The sequence below is a fragment of the Peromyscus maniculatus genome, chromosome 6 (assembly GCF_049852395.1).
Source record: "Peromyscus maniculatus bairdii isolate BWxNUB_F1_BW_parent chromosome 6, HU_Pman_BW_mat_3.1, whole genome shotgun sequence".
Taxonomy (NCBI): Eukaryota; Metazoa; Chordata; class Mammalia; order Rodentia; family Cricetidae; genus Peromyscus; species Peromyscus maniculatus.
This window is the reverse complement of record NC_134857.1, coordinates 41,332,028-41,341,255: the sequence shown is the minus strand read 5'-3', so window position 1 is coordinate 41,341,255 and position 9,228 is coordinate 41,332,028.

Below are 9,228 nucleotides of genomic sequence, written 5' to 3'. Positions count from 1 at the left end.
TAGAGGCTTGTGTAGAGGAAAAGACAAGAAAATTGGAAGAACATTGTAAACAACTAGAGGAAAGGGCAAACAAATTAGAAGAAAACAATAAAGCCCTCCAAGAAAACAATAAAGCCCTCCAAGAAAACAATAAACTCCTGGAAGAAAACAATAAAGTCCTGCAAGAAAACAATAAAGCACTGAAAGAAAATCATGAAAAAGTAATGAAACAAACAAAGGAAACAGTCCAAGAACTGAAAAGGGAAATTGAAAAAATAAAGAAGACACAAACAGAGGGAATTCTGGAAATAGAAAACCTGAGTAAAAGATCGGGAACTTCAGATGCAAGTATAACCAACGGAATGCAAGAGATGGAAGAGAGGATTTCTGGCCTTGAAGACACAGTAGAAGAAATAGTTTCATCAGTCGAAGGAAACACTAAAGCCAACAAAGTCATGAACCAAAATGTCCAAGAAATTTGGGACACCATGAAAAGACCAAACCTACGAATTATAGGGATAGAAGAAGGTGAAGAATACCAACTCAAAGGCACAGAAAATATATTCAACAAAATTATAGAAGAAAACTTTCCCAACTTAAAGAAGGAAATGCCTATGAAGATACAAGAAGCCTATAGAACACCAAACAGACTAGACCCCCAAAAAAAGTCCCCTCGACACATAATAATTAAACAACTAAATGTACAGAATAAAGAAAGAATATTAAGAGCAGCCAAGGAAAAAGGCCAAGTGACCTATAAAGGTAAACCCATCAGAATAACACCCGATTTCTCAATGGAGACTTTGAAAGCCAGAAGGACCTGGACAGATGTAATGCAGACACTAAGAGACCATGGATGTCAGCCCAGACTAATATACCCAGCAAAACTTTCAATCATCATAGACGGAAGGAACAAGACATTCGAAGACAAAGCCAGATTTAAACAATACCTACACAAACCCAGCCCTACAGAAAGCACTAGAAGGAAAATTCCAACCGAGGGAAGTCAGATACACACTCGAAAACACAGGCAATAGATAAAGCCACAACAAGAAACCCCAAAGAAGAGAAGTACACACACACTACCACCAAAAATAACAGGGATGAAGAATCACTGGTCATTAATATCCCTTAATATCAACGGACTTAATTCACCTATAAAAAGACATAGACTTACAGAATGGATATGAAAGCAGGACCCATCTTTCTGCTGCATACAAGAAACACATCTCAAATTCAAAGACAGACACCATCTAAGAATAAAAGGCTGGGAAAAGACTTTTCAATCAAATGGTCTTAAGAAACAAGCAGGGGTAGCCATCCTGATATCCAACAAAATAGACTTCAAACTAAAATCAATCAAAAGAGATCAAGAAGGACATTACATCCTCGTCACAGGAAAGATCGACCAAGATGAAGTTTCAATTCTGAACATATATGCCCCAAACACAAGGACACCCACATATGTAAAAGAAACATTACTAAAGCTTAAACCACTTATAAAACCCCACACATTAATAGTGGGAGGTCTCAACACCCCACTTTCACCACTGGACAGATCTCCCAAATCGAAACTTAACAGAGAAATAAAGGACTTAACTGATGTCATGACCCAGTTGGACCTAATAGATATCTACAGAACATTCCATCCTAACAAGAAAGAATATACCTTCTTCTCAGCACCCCATGGAACTTTCTCTAAAATCGACCACATACTTGGCCACAAAGCAAATCTCAACAGATACAAAACAATCAGAATAACCTCCTGTGTTCTATCAGACCACCATGGTTTAAAGCTAGATTTCAACAACAACAAAAACTACAGAAAACCTACGACCTCATGGAAACTGAATAATGCTCAACTGAATCACCAATGGGTTAAGGAAGAAATAAAGAAAGAAATTAAAGACTTCCTAGAGATCAATGAAAATGAAGACACCACATACCCAAACTTATGGGACACTATGAAAGCAGTGCTAAGAGGGAAATTCATAGCACTAAATGCCCACATAAAGAAGTTGGAGAAATCCCACACTAGTGACTTAACAGCACACCTGAAAGCTCTAGAACAAGAAGAAGTAAAGTCTCCCAGGAAGAATAGACGCCAGGAAATTATCAAAGTGAGAGGTGAAATTAATAAATTAGAAACTAAGAGAATAATACAAAAAATTAATGAAACAAAGAGTTGGTTCTTTGAGAAAATCAACAAGATAGACAAGCCCTTATCCAAACTAACCAAAAGACAGATAGAGAGAATCCAAATCAACAAAATCAGAAATGAAAAGGGGGACATAACAACAGACATTGAGGAAATCCAGAGAATTATAAGGTCATATTTCAAAAACCTCTACTCCACAAAACTGGAAAACCTAAAAGAAATGGACATTTTTCTGGATAGGTACCACATACCTAAGTTAAATCAAGACCAGATAAACTATTTAAATAGTCCAATAACCCCTAAGGAAATAGAAACAGTCATTAAAAGTCTCCCAACCTATTGGCAAACCGAATCCAAGAATACATCAAAACAATCATCCATCATGACCAAGTAGGATTCATCCCAGGGATGCAAGGATGGTTCAACATACGGAAATCAGTCAATGTAATACACCATATAAACAAAGTGAAAGAAAAAAACCACATGATCATCTCCCTAGATGCTGAAAAAGCCTTTGACAAAATCCAACACCCCTTCATGATAAAGGTCTTAGAAAGAATAGGAATACAAGGAACATTTCTAAACATAATAAAAGCAATTTATAGCAAGCCAACAGCAAACATCAAATTAAATGGAGAGAAACTCAAAGCGATACCACTAAATTCAGGAACAAGACAAGGCTGTCCACTCTCCCCATATTTATTCAATATAGTACTAGAAGTTCTAGCTAGAGCAATAAGACAACAAAAGGAGATCAAAGGGATACAAATTGGCAAGGAAGAAGTCAAACTTTCACTATTTGCAGATGATATGATAGTATACATAAGTGACCCCAAAAACTCTACCAGGGAACTTCTACAGCTGATAAACTCCTTCAGTAAAGTGGCAGGATACAAGATCAACTCAAAAAAATCAGTAGCCCTCCTATACACAAATGATAAAAGGGCTGAGAAAGAAGTCAGAGAAACATCACCCTTTACAATAGCCACAAATAATATAAAATACCTTGGGATAACACTAACTAAACAAGTGAAAGACCTTTTTGATAAGAACTTTAAATCTCTAAAGAAAGAAATTGAAGAAGATATCAGAAAATGGAAGGATCTCCCATGCTCATGGATAGGTAGGAATAACATAGTAAAAATGGCAATCTTACCAAAAGCAATCTACAGATTCAATGCAATCCCCATCAAAATCCCAACACAATTCTTCACAGACTTGGAAAGAAAAATACTCAACTTTATATGGAAAAACAAAAGACCCAGGATAGCTAAAAGAATCCTATACGATAAAGCAACCCTTGGAGGCATCACCATCCCGGACCTCAAACTCTACTATAGAGCTATAGTAATAAAAACAGCTTGGTACTGGTATAAAAACCGACATACGGACCAATGGAATCGAATTGAAGACCCTGACATTAATCCATGCACATATGAACACCTGGTTTTTGACAAAGGAGCCAAAACTATACAATGGAACAAAGAAAGTATCTTCAACAAATGGTGCTGGCATAACTGGATGTCAATATGTAAAAGATTACAAATAGATCCATATCTGTCACCATGCACAAAACTCAAGTCCAAGTGGATCAAAGACCTAAACATAAATCCAGTTACACTAAACTTAATAGAAAAGAAGATAGGAAGCACTCTTGAACGCATTGGCACTGGAGACCATTTCCTAAATAAAACACCGACAGCACAGACCCTGAGCACAACCATTAATAAATGGGACCTCTCAAAACTGAGAAGCTTTTGCAGGGCAAAAGACACAGTCAATAAGACAAAAAGACAGCCAACAGATTGGGAAAAGATCTTCACCAACCCCACATCTGACAGAGGATTGATCTCCACAATATATAAAGAACTCAAGAAACTAGACATCAAAGCACTGAACAGTCCAATTAAAAAATGGGCTAAAGAGCTAAACAAAGAATTCACAAAACAAGAACTACAAATGGCTGAAAGACATTTAAAGAAATGCTCAACATCCTTAATCATCAGAGAAATGCAAATCAAAACGACTCTGAGATACCACCTTACACCTGTTAGAATGGCTAAGATCAAAAACACCAATGACAACCAATGTTGGAGAGGATGTGGAGCAAAGGGAACACTCCTTCACTGTTGGTGGGAATGTAAACTTGTACAACCACTATGGAAATCAGTATGGCGGTTTCTCAGAAAATTAGGAATCAAACTACCTCAAGACCCAGCCATCCCACTCTTGGGCATATACCCAAAGAATGCTGATACATACCATAAAGATACATGCTCAGCTATGTTCATAGCAGCACTATTTGTAATAGCCAGAACCTGGAAACAACCTAGATGCCCATCAACGGAAGAATGGATGAAAAAAATGTGGTACATATACACAATGGAGTACTACTCAGCAGAGAAAAACAATGAAAGCATGAAATTTGCAGGCAAATGGATGGAACTAGAAAAAATCATCCTGAGTGAGGTAACCCAAACCCAGAAAGACAGTTATGGTATGTACTCACTCATTGGTGGATTCTAGATATAAAATGAACAATCAGACCACAACCCATAGAACCATAGAGGCTATATATATAGCATGGAGGTCCCTAGGACGACTGTGGCATATAATAAATTTCAGTTTTACTCAATTATTGAAAAAAAAATAGCCAAATGAATGGAAACACATGAACTATGAACCAAAGACTGAGGGGCTCCCAGCTGGATCAGGCCCTCTGAATAGGTGAGACAGTTGATTGGCTTGATCAGTTTGGGAGGCATCTAGGCAGTGGGACCAAGTCCTGTGCTCATTCCATGAGTTGGCTGTTTGAAACCAGGAACTTATGCAGGGACACTTGGCTCAGTCTGGGAGGAAGGGACTGGACCTCCCTGGACTGAGTCTACCAAGTCGATCACAGTCCTCGGGGGAGGACTTGTCCTGGAGGAGGTGGGAATGGAGGGTGGGCTGGGGGTAAGGGGAGGGCGTGGGAAGGGGGAGAATAGGGGAACCCATGGCTGATATGTAGAACTGAATGGTATTGTAAAATAAAAAATATATATCAAAAAAAAAAAAAAAAAAGTCTCCCAACCAAAAAAAGCCCAGGACCAGATGGTTTCAGCGCAGAATTCTACCAGATCTTCAAAGAAGAGTTAATACCAATACTCTCTAAATTGTTCCACATAATAGAAACAGAAGGAACATTACCAAACTCCTTCTATGAGGCTACAATTACCCTGATTCCTAAACCAAACAAGGATGCAACAAAGAAAGAGAACTACAGACCGATCTCCCTCATGAACATTGATGCAAAAATACTCAATAAAATACTGGCAAACAGACTCCAAGAACACATCAGAACAATTATCCACCATGATCAAGTAGGCTTCATCCCAGGGATGCAAGGGTGGTTCAACATATGAAAGTCCATCAATGTAATACACCATATAAACAAACTCAAAGAAAAAAACCACATGATCATCTCACTAGATGCAGAAAAGGCATTTGACAAAATCCAACACCCCTTCATGATAAAAGTCTTGGAGCGATCAGGAATACAGGGAACATACCTAAACATAATAAAGGCAATATATAGCAAACCAACAGCCAACATCAAATTAAATGGAGAGAAGCTCAAAGCAATTCCACTAAAATCAGGAACGAGACAAGGCTGTCCACTCTCCCCATACTTATTCAATATAGTACTTGAAGTTCTAGCCAGAGCAATAAGACAACATAAGGAGATTAAGGGGATTCAAATTGGAAAGGAAGAAGTCAAGCTTTCCCTATTTGCAGATGACATGATAGTATACTTGAGTGACCCCAAAGATTCCACCCAGGAATTGATAAAGCTTATAAACACCTTCAGCAACATAGCAGGATACAACTCAAAAAAATCAGTAGCCCTCCTATATACAATGGACAAAGAAGCTGAGAAGGCAATTAGAGATACATCACCCTTTACAATAGCCAAAAATGACATAAAATACCTTGGGGTAACACTAACCAAGCAAGTGAAGGACCTATATGACAAGAACTTTAAGTCCCTGAAAAAAGAAATTGAAGAAGATGTCAGAAAATGGAAAGATCTCCCATGCTCATGGATAGGCAGGGTTAACATAGTAAAAATGGCAATCTTACCAAAAGCAATTTACAGATTCAATGCAATCCCCATCAAAATACCAACACAATTCTTCACAGACCTGGAAAGAATAATACTCAACTTCATATGGAAAAACAAAAAACCCAGGATAGCTAAAAGAAACCTGTACAATAAAACAACTTCTGGAGGCATCACAATCCCTGACTTCAAGCTCTGCTATAGAGCTACAGTAATAAAAACAGCTTGGTATTGGCATAAAAACCGACATGTGGACCAATGGAATCGAATTGAAGACCCTGACATTAACCCACACACCTATGGACATATAATTTTTGACAAAGAAGCCAAAAGTGTACAATGGAAAAAAGAAAGCATCTTCAACAAATGGTGCTGGCATAACTGGATATCAATGTGTAGAAGGCTGCAAATAGATCCATATCTGTCACCATGCACAAAACTTAAGTCCAAGTGGATCAAAGACCTCAACATAAATCCAGCTACTCTGAACCTGCTAGAAGAGAAAGTAGGAAATAGTCTTGAACGCATTGGCATAGGAGATCACTTCCTAAATATAACACCAGTAGCGCAGACACTGAGACAAACAATCAATCAATGGGACCTCTTGAAACTGAGAAGCTTTTGTAGAGCAAAGGATACGGTCAACAAGGCAAAGCGACAGCCTACAGAATGGGAAAAGATCTTCACCAACCCCATATGTGACAGAGGACTGATATCCAGAATATATAAGGAACTCAAGAAATTAGACATCAAAACGACCAACAGTCCAATTGAGAAATGGGCTTCAGAATTAAACAGAGAATTCTCAACAGAGGAAACCCAAATGGCTGAAAGACATTTAAGGAATTGCTCAACATCCCTAATCATCAGGGAAATGCAAATCAAAACAACTCTGAGATACCACCTTATGCCTGTCAGAGTGGCTAAGATCAAAAACACTGAAGACACTTTATGCTGGAGAGGATGTGGAACTAGGGGAACTCTCCTCCACTGCTGGTGGGAATGCAAGCTTGTACAACCACTTTGGAAATCAATATGGCGCTTTCTTAGAAAATTGGGAATCAATCTCCCCCAAGATCCAGCTATACCACTCCTGGGCATATACCCAAGAAATGCTCAATCATACCACAAGAGCACTTGCTCAGCTATGTTCATATCAGCATTGTTTGTAATAGCCAAAACCTGGAAACAACCTAGATGCCCTTCAACTGAAGAATGGATAAATAAATTGTGGCACATATACACAATGGAATACTACTCAGCAGAGAAAAACAATGACATCATACGGTTTGCAGGCAAATGGATGGATCTAGAAAAAATCATCCTGAGTGAGGTAACCCAGACTCAGAAAGACAAATATGGTATGTACTCACTCATAGGAAGATGCTAGATGTGGAACAAGGATGACTGGACTGCTACTCACATCACCAGTGAGGCTACCTGGAAAACGGGACCCCAAAAAAAGACACGGAGAAATGGACGAGATCTACATGAACAGCCTGGTCATGAGTGGGAACAATGAAGGGTGACAGTCGAGGGAAAGAGAGTGGGAGATCCTAGCTGGATCAAGAAAAGAGAGGGAGAACAAGGAATAGGAGACCATGGTAAATGAAGACCACATGAGAAGGTGAGAAGGGGAGGAAGCAGAGAGCTAGGGAGGCCCACGGAGATCCACAAAGATACCCCCGCAAAAGACTGCTGGCAATGGTTGAGAGACGGCAGGAACTGACCTACTCTGGTGATGGGATGGCCAGACACCCTGATAGTTGTGCCATAAACCCCATCCAAGGACTGAGGAATCTGAATGCAGACATCCACGGCTGGACCCCTGGTGGAGCACTGGGAGTCTAATTAGTGAGAAAGAAGAGGGTTTATATGAGCGAGAATTGTTGAAGCCAAGGTTGGATAAAGCACCGGGACAAATAACCAAATGAATGGAAGCACAGGATCTATGAACCAAAGGCTGAGGGGCCCCCAACTGGATCAGGCCCCCTGAATGCATGAGACACTCATTTGGCTTGATCTGTTTGGGAGGCAGCTGTGCATTGGTGCTGGGTCCTGGGCTCGTTGCATGAGTTGGCTGTCTGAATCCTGGGACTTATGCAGGGACACTTGGCTCGGTCTGGGAGGCGGGGAATGGACCTGCCTGGACTGAGTCTACCAGGTCGATCCCGGTCCTCAGGGGAGACCTTGATCTGGGGGAGGTAGGAATGGGGGGTGAGCTGGGGGGAGGGGGGGCGAGAGGGGGAGAACAGGGGAATCTGTGGCTATTATGTTGAACTGAGTGGTGTTGTAAAATAATAATAAAAAAATACTATCACAATACCAACATCACACATAAAAAATAATACTTTTTTATTGTCAAACTTGCAGTGCTTAATTTTTGCTAATTGTCCTTTTGTCTTTAGACTTCAAATATATGCAGTTCATTATAATTAGCTGCCATGTGTCTTTTGACATGCAGTGACTTGAGCTTTTATGGGAAGGATTCTTGAGTCTCTAATGTAAGTTTCAGTTGCATATTTGGGGATCTCTCTGCCACACCAGGGTACCCTAATTCCAGAACCACTGCAGCCTCTGACTCTCAGGTAAAACTTGGGCGCCCTTAGCCTGTCTGAGGCCTGGACTGATAGCAAGCAAGGCAGCCTGAATTCAGCATCCAGCCTTTTCCCTGGGCAACACATGTCCTAGTCCTTTGCAGGACCTGCCAAAGTAATAGACACCCTCCACCACTGTCCCAGGCCTGAGTCACCAAGAGCCTACCATTTCTTTCAAGGTAGATGATGAGTTGTGGTGAGAATTAGGCAATGTGTAAAGTGGAACTGCAAGAATTTAAGAGCCTGTCTAGCTCTGGGGTCGCCAAAGTCTCTAGATGGTGTTAAATAGAAGATATGTTAGGCTTTGCAGACCCTACCGGCTCTGTTGCCACTCTTCATTCTTGGTATTGTGTGCAAAAGTGCTCATTGACAGTACAGAAACCCAGAGTGTA